General features: G+C 39.6%; 1 protein-coding gene and 1 pseudogene across 12 annotated transcripts in view; one reads left to right on the forward strand and one right to left on the reverse strand.

The window, feature by feature from the left end:
- TPK1 (thiamin pyrophosphokinase 1) overlaps window positions 1-14,896 on the reverse strand; it is a 351,530-nt gene that overhangs the window by 110,896 nt on the left and 225,738 nt on the right. The window lies entirely within an intron of this gene.
- Window positions 6,684-7,272, forward strand: LOC125161144 (small nuclear ribonucleoprotein-associated protein N-like; annotated as a pseudogene).

Consider the following 14,896-nt stretch of genomic DNA (forward strand, 5'->3'; position numbering starts at 1 on the left):
TGACAGATATACAACTGTGTATACTAGAAATCACTTTTACTTGATGAAAATAAAAAATAAATCAATCCTGTTACACAATTGTCTGAAGGAATCTAGAATTAATAATCATTATCACTGGGGCACCTGAGTGGCTCAGTCAGTTAAGCATCTGACTTCGGCTCAGGTCACGATCTCACAGCTCATGGGTTCGAGCCCCACATTGGGCTCTGTGCTGACACAGTTCAGAACCTGGAGCCTGCTTTGGATTCTGTGTCTCTCTCACTCTTTGCCCCTCCCCTGTTCACACTCTGTCTCTCTCTCCTTCAAAAATGAATGAACATTAAAAAAAAAAAAGCATGGATGTGCAAGTGTTGTTACAAAAAATAATCATTATGAATGAGCCTTAAAAAAAGAGATAAGAAAAAGTACATTATATTATTGTTTGACTCAAATATTTTTTCTATTATTTGCAAGCTCAGAAGTTGCCACAAATAAACTTCTCACAAGAACTATAAAGGGTCTTGTTTCCATTTAAAAAAGGCATTTAATAATTAAGGTTTTGCTTTTAAAAATAATAATCCTGAGGTAAAAACTGTTTCCGTGTTTAAAAAGATGCACATTTGCAGATGGACATTTTTTTTTTCTCATGGAAGATGGTCTTGAAACTATAATAGTCAGTACCTGATAACTAAATCCCATGAACATATTATAGGTTTGCTTAAAAACTATTTTCATATTCAATTTGAAGATGAGAGTCACCTTGAGTTATTTCTTATGACTTCAATGTGAAATGGAGGAAAAATCATTTATACGGTGAATAGTAAATGTTCTATGAAATACACCCAGAGAGCCCTTGAATCATGCCAGGAGAGTTAGAGGGGCAGAGGGTGAGTAGGGCTGGAACTGTACAACAACTCTACACAGATGAAATATTTGGGATTAGAAAAAAATAAAATTATGGTCAAAACTCCATATGCAGCAAAAATTACTATTAGGATACAAATAAAAGTACCTTCAAATTCAATTTCTTAACCAAAGATTTTATCCATAACTTTAAACAACACAGCTCCAAGTCTTAAAAAAATAAATAAAGGAAAGAAAAATCTTCAAGGAATAACGAAAACAATATAAAATATTAAGACTAACAAAATCTCATGTTCACTCCAGGCTCAGATATTCAACTGCCACTCAAGATCCCTAGGTGAAGGTTCAATGGCCATCTCTGACTTAACACAGCTGAATCAACCCTAGTTCCTACCCACAACCCACTCTTCCCCTCCCCACTTTCAGCGTGTCAGTAAATGGTACCACCATCCACCAAGCCCAAGACTAAAGTGATTATTCTATTCAACAAAGGGTATCATGAACAAAGCTAATAGATGATGTGATGAGAAAAGACATTTTGCAATGTTCAGAGTTGACAGCGGATTCATCTTTAAAATATATAAGAAACATAGCAATAAAAATTTGACACTATCCCCAACAGAAAAAATGAGTTAACACTAACAAGCGGGATTAAGGAGCGAGCATGCTTGTCGTGATGAGCAATGAGTGGTGAATCAGTATACTATACACCTGAAACTAATATAACACTTTATGGTAACTGTACTGGAATTAAATGAAAACAAAACAAAATAAATATATATATATATATATATATATATATATATATATATATATATATATATATAAACACTTCTAATGTAAAAAAAAATAACTAGCATATGAAGAGATGCTAATAAGACTCATTAGTAATGACAGAAATACAAATGAACATACCAAGATATCACCCGATTCTTATATACTTTATATCCAGAAGTTTGGATAATGTGAAGTGTTGGTGGGGATATGGGGATAATTTTTAAAACACAATAAAAATTTTAAAAAAAACCCTCACATACTGCTGGTTTGGTAAAAGCATTCTAGAGGGCAATCTGGAACCGGTTAAATAAAGTAAACATATACCCTATGCTCTAGCAATCCTTTTCTAGCTATATATGTGTCAAAGAAAAGCTCACTCAAGTCCATAAAGGTATATATGACGGGGGTTCCTTACATTATTTGCAGGGGTGGAGCTGGGTGGGATCGGAGGGGATGATTCAAGGTTTGGAAGCAATTTGGTGCCTGGTATTCAGAGTGGATGGGCAAATATACTCGATGTCCAACATACAATGCTATGAAAAACCTAAAAAGGACAGATGTATATACAGCAGCACAGAAATATCTTACTGAAAGATCTTGCTGAGTAAAAAGGTAATCAGAAAAGACATGGAGAAAATGCACACTGCTAAGCAAAACAAGCCAGTGTGAAAAACTACACACTGTAATGATTTCCATTATATGACGTTTAAGAAAAGACAAAACTTTAGCAAGAGTAAAAAATGAGCGGTTCCCAAGGGAGTGAGGAAAGGTGGGGGTCAGTGATTAGCGGAAACCCAGGGGACTAACAGCAGGATGAACCTATACTGCAAGACACTGTCACGGTGGATGCGTGACAGTATGAGTCTGTCATAACCTCCAGAACGATACCAAGAAGACAAAGAATGAACTTTATTGTATGCAAATTTATTTTTTTTTTAATTTTTTTTTCAATGTTTTTTATTTATTTTTGGGACAGAGAGAGACAGAGCATGAACGGGGGAGGGGCAGAGAGAGAGGGAGACACAGAATCGGAAACAGGCTCCAGGCTCTGAGCCGTCAGCCCAGAGCCTGACGCGGGGCTCGAACTCACGGACCGCGAGACCGTGACCTGGCTGAATCGGACGCTTAACCGACTGCGCCACCCAGGCGCCCCTTGTATGCAAATTTAAAGAACGACTTAGGAGGTTCAGGGGATCTTGGGGAAAACTGCAGGGTGTGATAGGAGAACCTCACTGTACTACAAATATAAGGAACAATCTCAATGAAGGCAGAAGGAAAAAAAAGGTGCTGACCTAAATAGCTTTGGAAATGAATGGTCTCTAAGAGTACAGGCAAAGGAACTACGTGAGCACTGTACTGGTTGATAAAAGTTTCCTATAGGTGTGCAAGTTAACAGTTCTATTAGTGCTATCCATGTATACTCAAGTTAAAGAATTAAATAAATGGTAGAGGGTGAGATCCAGGTTCCTCAGTGATGGAGTGGGGGATTACAGGCAAGCAAGGGGAATAAGCTAGAATGATCCCTGCAGTAATGGACTCGGGTTGGAAACATCAGCAAAAACTCATGTTTAATTTAATACAGATGCATATATAAATATGTATAAATGCAGGTATATACATAGGTTCATATACACACCTATATTTCCTGGCTGAGAGGATGTAGAGAAATGACACCCCAGTAGTAATAAGCACACCTAGCATCCAGAATTTGGTTTCTAATACCATTCCCTAACAAAAGGAAACAGAACTCCAAAGAGAAATGGATGATTCTAGAACTAGGGCAGGAAATATACAGAATGAGCCTATAGCATCTTGTAGTATGAAGAAAATCTACACATGCATGCATGTATGGGACAGATGGACACACACACAATTTTGGGGGCTAATTCAAAGGGGCACAGGACCCAAGTGAAAGAGTTCCCAACAGCCAAAACTGAAACAACTTGAAAAACCAAATAAATGAAATACTATTAGAATACAAATCAATATACAGAAAAAATATTCATTAGTCTGAGAAAAATAAATTACTGAATACATTTTTAAATGGGGGAAAAAGAGAGAAATTCCATACACAAAAATTCCAAATAAATTATGTTAACTACGCTAATGGAGTGGCAGTATAACTGTCCCCACCCCTTAAGTGCAAGCTGCACATATTGATTTCCTTCCAGAGTAAATATGGAAGGGGTATGGGTGGGAAAGGCAGGGCAACTTTAAAGTGGAAAAAGCTGACACACACTGCTTTTAGCTAGGTGATCAAGGTTAGCAAAAATAGCGGTAAGCCATACTGCTTATATGTACCTTTGGGCTAATGTGATAAAAATAGTACTTTAACTCTTCCTCTCTAAAACATATGGACCCAGTCTAATCATGAGAAAAACATCAGATGCATTCTATAGAGAGCATCCTACATTATGTCTGACCAGGACTCCTCAAAACTGCCAAGGTCAACAAAAACAAGGAATGTCTGATAAAAACGTCACAATCAAGAGAAACTTAAGGAGACATAACATCTAAAATGTTACATGGGATCCTCAGTGGGATTCTGGAATAGAAAAAGGACATCAAGTTAAAAAGTAAGGACCTATGAACAAACTATGGACTTTCATTAACAGTAAGTCAGTATTAAGTATAATAAATGCACCATACAATAGATTAGTAATAATAAGGAGAACTATGTGTGTGGGATAAGGAGACATATATGCAAATTCTTTGTATTATTCACTTAATCAATCTAATCTGTAAGTCTAAAACTATTTTTAAAAGTCAGTCTGTTACGGGGTGCTTGGGTGGCTCAGTCAGTTGAGCATCCGACTTCGGCTCAGGTCATGATGTCGCAATTTGTGTGTTCGAGCCCCAGGTTGGGCTCTGTGCTGACAGCTCAGAGCCTGGAGCCTGCTTTGGATTCTGTGTCTCCCTCTCTCTCTGCCCCTCCCCCACTTGTGCTCTGTCTCTATCAAAATAAATAAAATATAAAAAAAATTTTTTTTAATTAAGTCTGTTACTAAAAATATATAATTATCTACAAAGACAATAAGGTAAAAAAAAAAAGTCATTATGTAAAGTACATATACACACAACCCAAAATCAGAAAAGAAGAAGAAAAACAGAGAAGAGCATATGAAACTGACATTATAGACAAAGGGGAAATACCACTAATACATAGAGAGAGGGTCTAACAGTAACAGAAAAAAATTAGGCCAATAACTTTAGAGAAAAATGGACAGTCCAGAGAAAAAGAATTTAAAAATATAAGAATATGCTCAATCTCACTGATAACAAGAAAAATGTAAACCAAAACTATTTGGGGATTTTTTTTTTAATGTTTATTTATTTGTGAGAGAGAGAGAGAAAGAGAGAGAGAGAAAGAACGTGAGCAGGGAAGGGGCAGAGAGAGAGAGAAACACAGAATCCGAAGCAGGCTCCAGGCTCTGAGAGATCAGCACAGAGCCTGACGCGGGGCTCGAACCCATGAACCAGGAGAACCCATGACCTGAGCCCAAGTGGGACACTTAACCGACTAAGCCACTGGGATGCCCCTTTATAGATAGGTAAGGCTGAGAAGAAACAGGCACTTTTACCACCGCAGTGCACAACCCTATCGTGGAGCACTTGAAACATGTCAGACGCTTAGAGCCAGTGATCATAATTCTAGGGCTATAACCGAAGATACACTGGCAAAAATACAAAAAGGCACGTAAAAAAACAACAACAATTATTCGCTGTACTGCATTGCATCACTGTAGTCCTGGCTTACAGACAAAATGAAACATCAATGGAGTACATCAGAGAGACCAGAAACAGATCCACATGTACACAGATAGCTGATTTTTGACAAAGCTACAAAGGCAATACAGTGGGGACAGAATAGTCTTCACAACAAATGGTGCTGGAAAACTAGATACCTAAATACAAATAAAGGAATGTCAATCCATACCTCACATGGTATACAAAAAATAACTCAAAATGGATCACAGTTCTAATGTAAAACCTGAAACTACAGAACTTCTAAGAGAAAACATAAAAGGAAACTCCTGTAACCTTGGGCTGGATAAGATTTCTTAGACAAAACACCAAAAGCAGGATCCATAACCTAAAGGATGGATAAAGTGGACTTCATCAAAATTTTAAAACTCTGCTCATCAAAAGAGTATTTCCCTGTTGTCCTGAGTCTGAAAGCAAGTATAAGTAGGACCTCACGTTACCCTAGCTTGTCAAGTCAATCAATTTAGCAGCTACAAGCATTCCCTTTAATGCCCAGATTATGGTCTCTAACTATTCTTTCTTAATAAAAGGGCCCCTCGGAGAAATTCCAGGACTCAGCCGGGAAATGTACAAGATGAGCCAGGAACATACTACAGAGACAGAAAAGCAAGACAGTTATCAGACTGGTGGGTTTGTGTCAAAAGGATTCATTCAGGCACCAAACTGAATATGTTCCCGCTGGCCAAAGGTAGGACACTTTGAGTAGCAATAAGGATAAGAACTAGAATGGACCGAATGTACATATCACATATGCTAAAATCCACCAGCTCAAAGAAGACTAGCTGATCAGCGTTGAAGACGCTGGGGAATCAGCAGGGTGGCTGCGGGAGACGCCTTGACGGTGTGTCCCCAGCGCAGCGGGCAGGGGGATGGGGCAAGCCAGGACCGCTAACACCGCCAGGGACTGCGGTACGGCGCCTCCCACAGGGGGAAGTCCACATCAAACCTAGAAGGACAGATCACTGAACAACCCGGAGCATCAGCTGTATCCAAGGCGATTTCAGCAGCGTAAGGTCCCGTGGTGGATTTTCAGCCGGAACCGAGCCAGGCATTTTTAGCTGAGACACCAAGAGGCAGTTAAAGCAGGCATGGAACATCCAGGGGAGCTGATTTCCGAGGGAACCCCCGGGCTCCATATGCTCTTTGCAGCTTCCTCCCCAAGCTCGCATTGTTTGCAGGAGAACCTGCATCAAACCTTGATCTGCAGCCCTTCCTCAGGTCTTCAAGACCCTCGAACCTTACCGCAGACCTTGCATTTGGTGGAACAGCAGCCACGACTGTGGGAAAAGAGCCACAAGATGCCATGGCACACGGACGACAGAATGAGACGGGTCCTGCAAGATGGCCAAATTTTCACTGGCAACCTTAAGGCTTTTGACAAGCATATCTTTGTGATGCAGATGAATTCGGGAAGATCTGAGCTAAAGATTGCCAAGCAGCCACAGTGTGAAGAAAGGGAGTTTGGGGTCTGGTGTGGCTACATGGGAAAAACTTGGTTTCCACGACTCCCCGGAGACACGGGCATCGTGGCATCCCACTTGCTGGAGCTGCAGGAGGCCCTGGGGTCTGCAGGGCAGCTGGCAGAGGAGTGTGACTGGTGTTCCAATCCCCCAGACTCCTACTGGATGAGCAGATACTGTCTGAGGGGCCGGGGGCCATCCCAACAAGTAATGAGTGACTTCCCCCCACCCACTCCTGCGGGCCGAGCAACACCACCTCCAGGCATTATGGCTCCTTCACCTGGTATAAGACCTCCCGTGGGCCCACCAGCTGGGCTTCCCCCTGCTTGAGGGACACCAATAGGCATGCCCCCTCCAGGAACGAGACCCCCTCTACCAGGAATTAGTGGTTCAACATCCTCCCAGAATGCAGCCACCAAGACTCTAGGATACTATCAATCCTTCTTAAATCGCTTTTTTTCTCTGCACTGTATCTTGTGAAACTGTGTAGAGTGTTTGTGAGCCTTTGTTCCCTCAAACTGCATTAATATTAGCCAATAAATGCATATAACAATAAAAAAAAAGAATGCTAGGGAATCAATTCCTTATTTTGAAACATAGTAGATAAGAGAAAAAAGAATCAAGTGCATATCCTGCTTTCCTTTACAGACTATTCCGCAGGATAACTTAGTAGCTGGTCTGACGGAAGCTTCTCTTTATAGAGGTATTTCAGGCAATAAATGAAGTAATAATGGCAGAATAGTTTAGGATGACCATTGAGCAGCCACTAATAAGGAGGCGCATGATGACGACATCACAATAAAGACCTCGCCAATGTTGTCATGTAATGTCCCCTTTTTCAGAAGTCTCCCCTCAGGTTTTGCGTTGTTTCTGATCATAGCTCTAGAACTAACTAAAAATAACAAAAATTCAAAGGAAAATAGAAAGCATTTAATGACACCAAGCCACGCAATGAGCCCAGAATGTGAAAATTCCATAGAACAAATGACAAAGTTTCTTCAGCGAAAATATTGAGGAGGGGAAGAAAAAGAGGAAGGAGAAGAAAAAGAGAAATGGAGACAGCGACAGACAAGGGGACCTACTTTTTAAAAGAATGACAAAAAAAATCCATTGCAATGTACAGACCTTGTTTGGATCTCGGATCACACGGCAAATGGTAAAGACCCCTTACAACAATGGAGGAAATGGAAACACCTTATCACATTAAGTAATTATTTTTAACTTCTATGGGGTGTGAAAATGGGATTGTAATTATGGTTTTTAGGAGTCCTTTTCTTTTACAGATGTGTACAAAAATATTTTTAGTGGCCATGAAAACAATACACAATTTGCAAAGGATATACAAACAAAAAGATAAGTTATGTATTAGGAATAGTTCTTTATGTGATGGAAAGGGAATCCTAGAGGGGAACTGGATTTGAATCGACAAATCCTAACCAAATGGTGAAACAAAGTGACCAAGGATGACGATGTGCCAATAATGTGTGATTAATACAGCCCTTTCCACTTGAAGCACAAAAGGAAAGAAACCAAACAACAAAACAAAACAAAACCAGCTTTCATATACATGGCCTGGAACACTGTAACTTTCATGAAATGTATGTGCATTATCATTCCAGTTGCACATGGAGACACTGAGACTCACTCAGCATTCCCAGGAGCCGCGGCCAGTAAACACCACAGTTAGGACTTAAGCCTCCCACACAGAGCCAGAAGCCCTACAACACCTATGTACGCGTTGAGTAATTTGAAAATTTCAGACCTAACAAAGCACAGGATAATAGACACCACGTTGCTTCTGCATACATTTGCTCATTACATATCTATCCTATAATTAACTGTGATATACGGTCTCTTTCTAGTTCCCTTTGTAATGATTCTGAATGTTTCCTTTGAGTACAACTCCTGTCCCAAAAAGCCTTGTTGTAATAAACTTCTATTTTAGACATAAATGCATTTTTTCATGTAAAAGGCATTGTAGATAAAAGGAAGAGAGGACAAGATTTGTAGCATTAATTTTTTTTAATGTTGCACATCAACATTTTTATGCTAAGTAGTAAGTTAGAACTTGGTTCATAAAATTGTTTTAAATGAAGTGTGTGTTAAAGATAAGGCAGATTTAAAGAATTATGCACTATTTGGTTTTAGAAATGAAATTCTTTACGGCAGCCTACTGGATGGTATGCAGGATTAAGTGTTGCTGCTAATAATGTTGGGGCCATATTTAACACTATTTAAAGATCTGTTATGAACGTGGCTGCAATGAATTGGTGTTTACAAGGGCAGGAATACTTGCATCTAAGAGGTAAGTGCCATGAACAGAACATAAGGTCTGCCTATGGAGTTGCATCTATGGCCTATCCGTCTAGGTTTCTATCACTGAAAACAGCCTCAAATTGTTTTTCTCACGGACAGCAGAGTAGCAATTAACAAGAGTACAGAGCAGGCCATGTGCAAGCCAAGTGCCTGGGTGCATCTCATCCCTGCATGATACTAGCTGTATGTAAGACCGGTCTATGGCATGATATGTTCTGCTTCTCTAGGCTTCCATGATGTTCTGTAGATATATCTGGAACTTTATTTTATTGTGAAATCATCATCTACTTAGGGATGATACTGAGTAGCTCTTTGAGAGTAACTTCTTCCTCCTCAGTCTAGCAATTTGTTAATACCAGATACAAATAAGTCTTTAATAATATGCTGGTCAAATGAATGTATGAAAAAAAACTCATCCAAGTCCTTTTATTTTTCGTAAGGCTTACTCTGCTCTGGGAAATATTTTATGGTGTGAAATATGCTCAGAAAAAAATATTAAGCTCTATTCATAGCTTTTCAATTACTATTATCAAAATTCCAAAGAGTGCCCACTTCTTAATAGCCTAGCTTCACCCAGGAGAAAATAAATCCTTCCCCTGAGCGGCATTTTTGTACATTAACCTTCCCTGATAAAATAAGACCAATGTTCCATACTCTGTGCCTTTTACCTTGAGGGCTTCTGGTTAGGAGTGAAATTGGCTTCCTATCATCAGACAATTGGAAAGGCCAACGTGTATGTAATTAATCAATTTTGAGGCTCCTCTATCAACAGGACTTTTTCCAAAAAGAAAAGACTCTGATTCATTATCATTACTACCTCAGCTATGATAGAATATTCTTCTTCTTCTTTGATAAGAAAACTGATTGTGTCCATTCATTTTTATTTAAAAACACATACACTCTACAAAAGTCGGCAGTGAAGCCTATTACTCTGTTATAAAGAGTGATGTGATATTTATAGGTTATGTTTAATGAGTTTATCTATAAATTGTTTCTTCTACACCGAATGGCATCGTGTCAAGGTCACGAATCGTGTAACTGGAAACGTTCATGGAGTGAAGAAAACTCAAGGGTCAATCTGACACAGATCTGGAATGTGGCTTTTCTGTTAAGGAGTGGAATATAACCCTTGGAAGTCAATTCATCTTTTTAAGACCCAGTTTTTCATCTTGAAAATTGGGTCATATTGTCTCCACCTCATAAGGTGTTTTGAGAAGAAAATAGATCTCAAATGGGAATCACCTGAGGAACACTCCCTAAATACACATAATCACAACTCAAAGAACTACCTTGTCTGAACTTCTAGTATGTTCTTTCAAAAAGCTGCACATGGATAAATGATGGTACATTTAGATACATCCACACAATATTGTACTAACCAGTCATAACAAAGGTATGAGGATGATTTCTATTGCTGAATATGGTGGTTTTCAAAATATATTATTAGGTGAAAAAAGGAGATTGAGACAGATGTATACACTATGCCAAATTTCATATAAAAAGGGGGAAGTGAGAAAATGTGTACAGATCTGCCTTGTTTTGCCTTTTTTTTTTTTTTTGCAAGAATCTAGAAGATTCTGAAGGAGGGTAGTGGTGGCGAGGGAGACTGGAATAAACACAAGACCTCTCCTGAGGTTATCTTGTTATCAAGCTTTGCCTTTGGACTACGTAACTGTTGTAAAATATTTAAATAATTAAAAGATAAAGTCTTATAACTTCAAATAAACTACAACAAATGAGCCTAAGAGTATATTAAATTAGTAGCATAACCACAGGAAGAAAAATATTTAATATTTAAAGTGAGAAATTTTAGATACAGTGCTCTGACTGGGATATAATTTAAAGACAGACCTACAAAGAAATCTTAAATTTCACTCACTAGGTTCACTATTAATAGTAATGTGGGAACTATAAATTTGAAACTAGCTACTATATATCATGGTATAATACAAGCATGACATTTCAAGCCAGGATTATGAGGGGATTAAAGAAATAAAAATATAAAGTAAAAGCAGTTTAAAAACTATGTGTTAAAACTGAATTCAAAATATCAAAGTGACCTCGTGATTTATACTATACACACGTACACATACCTCTTTGTGTTTTTTTTTTAATGTGTATTTTTTATTTTGAGAGAGAGAAAGGACACGAGACGGGAGGGGCAGAGACAGAGAATCCCAAGTAAGTTCCACACTGTCAGTGCAGAGCCTGATGGGGGCTCAAACCCACGAACTGGGAGATCATGACCTGAGCTGAAATCAAGGGCTGATACTTAACCAACTGAGCTATCCAGGTGCCCCCTTTTTGTTGTTCTAGTTCTGTTCACTGAAAAAGTCTAACCACAGTAGCAATGGGCACACGTATGACCTAGATCCTGGTTTCTAAATATCATCCCCCATGCTGAAGTATTTACCATAATGTGATAGGACATTTGCAACTTACTTTCAAATGGTTACCAAAAGAAAAAAAAAGAAAAGAGTCTATACACAGAGTATACATGCTAAGATGCTTAAAAATTTAAAAATAGTTGGAATATGTTCATCATACTAGTCTTTCAAATTCTCTGTAAATAGGACTATTTCCATAATAAAAAAAAAGTTGACTGAGGAGAAAAATAAAGCTATGCAGGTGATTTCAGTGCATATTCCTCAGTGAGCCACTCTCGATACACAGAAAATGCTTGAGGATGGTTACTTCTCCTTCATTCTTTTGAAGACCTCAATATGGATTCAACGACATTCAGGGAGTAGGCACGGATTCTAACAGAGAGCTCTAAAGCAAATGGCACACAAATAGGATTCAGAAAATTCCTAGACTATTCATGGATGTACCACAGAACTCAATATTGTTCTATGCGTAGTTTCCTCATCTGAGAAGCAGAAACAATGAATGTGAGCGTTCTGCTTACAAGGACTGCTGGAGAGTCAAGTAAGAGCATGAAGACAGTATTTCATAAATGTAAAGGGCTGTATAACTCTACAGATATATTTTATTTTTTTAATGTTTTACTTATTTGGGGGGGGCAGAGAGAGAGGGAGACAAAGAACCCAAAGCAGGCTCTAGGCTCCAAGCTGTCGAGCATGATGTGGGGCTCGAACCCACAAACCATGAGATCATGACCTGAACCAAAGTTGGACTCTTAACCGACTAGAGCCATCCAGACTCCCCTATAGATATTAAAATATAATTTTCCAAACTTTCAGGATCAGAGGCTATTTTATGAGTCACACATGGCTCCCAAGAGATTTCAGTGGTATAGTAACCGTCAGTATGTCTTCGATACTTAGATTATCCTAAATTACTAGGTATCACATTAGTAGTCTCAGTCTGCTTCAGAAGGCAATACGGGATTGGGCCATCTTTAGTCTTATTCTCTGTCAAGTTTAACCCTCTCTCTCAGTCTATAGATCATCGTAGGTTACACTCTGCTTTGCTAACTTGGTTCCTAACTCTGATGCATTTTTATATATATCATTTAAACCATTCCATACGCATCTAAGTCAAATGTAATTCTGGTCATGACAAAGTTATGAACAACTAAGTGGAGCTTTTAAAAGACAAAGGTTTATATAGGACAGGTTTTTCAAAAGGAGAGGGAGGGAAGGAGCAGGGGGAGAGAGAGGGGGAGAGAGAGAGAGAGAGAGAGGGAGAGAGAAAGAGAGAGAGAGAGAGAGAGAGGGAGGGAGGGAGGGAGGGAGGGAGAATAAAAAATAGAAAAGAAATCCTGGTCAGTTGACCCGAGAGACAGAATACTTACTTTCCTTCCTCTCAGTAAGACAGGTTTACAAGTGCTGAGATTTTTGATGTGTCTATGCATGCACATGGATGTTACATGCAGTGTGTGTGTGTGTGTGTGTGTGTGTGTGTGTGTGTGCACGCGCGCGTGCACGTGCGTGCGTTTGTGTAAGAGGGCAAGGGACCTACACCATTCCATGGAAGACCTTCATAAGATCCAGGATGAATGTGCAATTTAAATAAGTCCCCTCAAATCCCAGCCCTCCTAGCTGAACTTTATTTGGAAACGTTTCCCACTTTTTCTTCACTTTCAGTTTTGATCACTTTTGGAACAAAGGAGATCAAAATGCTCCCAAATTCAGGGGGAAAAAGCCTTAATGGGATAAGAAGTAATACAACCCAGCTGGAGCTGTACGAAGCCCTTTATATAGAAACTTTCACTCGTGCCAATCTTCCTCCCAGAGGCTCATTTCATTTCCCTGCTGGTAACACTCAAATCACTTCACAGTTCATTGATACCGCATTGGCAACCTTTTGTTTTCAATCAAAGGAAGATGCTGAAGCAATGCTCAATTGAACTAAGTATACATGACACAATGTACTCGTGTCCTTGCCACAGAGGACCGTGGAAGGGGAGATAAAGGAAACCAGGACACCTTGCGTCCAATATTCCATTACTTTACCTACAATTGGATTATGATAAATTACGATGACAGAGCTCAGACAAACGCTGATGCGGTCTTTTCTATTGTTTTACCCACACACGGCACTCTTATGGATTGCATCAAGTCTCCAAAAATGATTCTCTGTCACCCATGGTTGAAAATGAAAAGGCCAATGTTCAAATAAGTTTTTAAACAGTTTCCCCAGAGACTGAATTTGCTATTTCCTCCCGTGCTCCTTTGGAATCACCGAGGGATCAACCGTAGGTTTTTGCTGATGGGCATCTTTCTATAACCCCTTCCCCCCACTCCCCAGAGTGAAACACTACTCTAAGGTCAAAGAACTTGTAAGCTGTATGGGCATCAGGGTGTTACTTCATGCCTTTCCCTTTGAGACTTCACCGTATATCCAGGTTGCCTTGAAACCTACCACCCCTGCCACCATCATCCTCATCCATTTGCTCAAGGGTAGAAATGCACCTGTAGCCTCTCAAAGCATCAATCATTCCCCCAAATGAGCTTTCAACCAACTAGGAAGAAAGTACATGTCAATAGGGAAGTAAGTGGACTCAGTCACAGCCTGGGATGCCCAGCTACGTGTATTTCACAAGAGGAGGGCATTATGAATACTGTTGATAATGGGAGTGGCACATTTCTACGTATTTGGATTTGGCTAGCATCAGATGAACTAGGTGTGATCATTATTTCTTCCTGGATCATAAAAGTGCAATTGTAAATTTTTTAAGGTTTAGAAAATGAGAGAAGTTATAACTTAGTAAATTCTGTTTTATGGATAGACTGTTTAGGGCCTGTAGGAGAAAAAAAGTCTTTAAAAAGAAATGAAAATGACCCAGATGAGGGGAGTGCATGAAGGCTTACTTGGAAATTCTGTGTAGGAGTCAGAAAATTTGAGTAGGGCTTTAAGTGAGTGACTTAAAGATCATGTTTGGCACAGGAAAACAGTGGTTGTGGTCAGTTTCCCTAGGCTGTATAACACCGAGAAGACGACAGACCAGAAAGAGGGACACTGATAAGTCAAACTCAAAGCTTCCTACTTGGGCTCAGACCAAGGTGCCCACACAGAGGAGGAGGGGAAGGGTGCCCCAAGACTGCAGAGCTGGGGACGGGCCAGGAAGAGAAGACGGACCTGAAATAGGTTGAAAAGTACTTTGCCAGCACAGAGTGATACAATCAGGGTCCGTCAATGTGTCAGCCATCTTATACAGCATGGCGGCTGCACCTGGGCTCATACCTGGAAACAAACGTATCATCCCCAACATGCACGTTCTGGTTTTGTTTAACTTGGAAAAGGCCTCACAAGAATAATTTTATAAGCCA

Source organism: Prionailurus viverrinus, chromosome A2, assembly GCF_022837055.1.
Source record: "Prionailurus viverrinus isolate Anna chromosome A2, UM_Priviv_1.0, whole genome shotgun sequence".
Taxonomy (NCBI): Eukaryota; Metazoa; Chordata; class Mammalia; order Carnivora; family Felidae; genus Prionailurus; species Prionailurus viverrinus.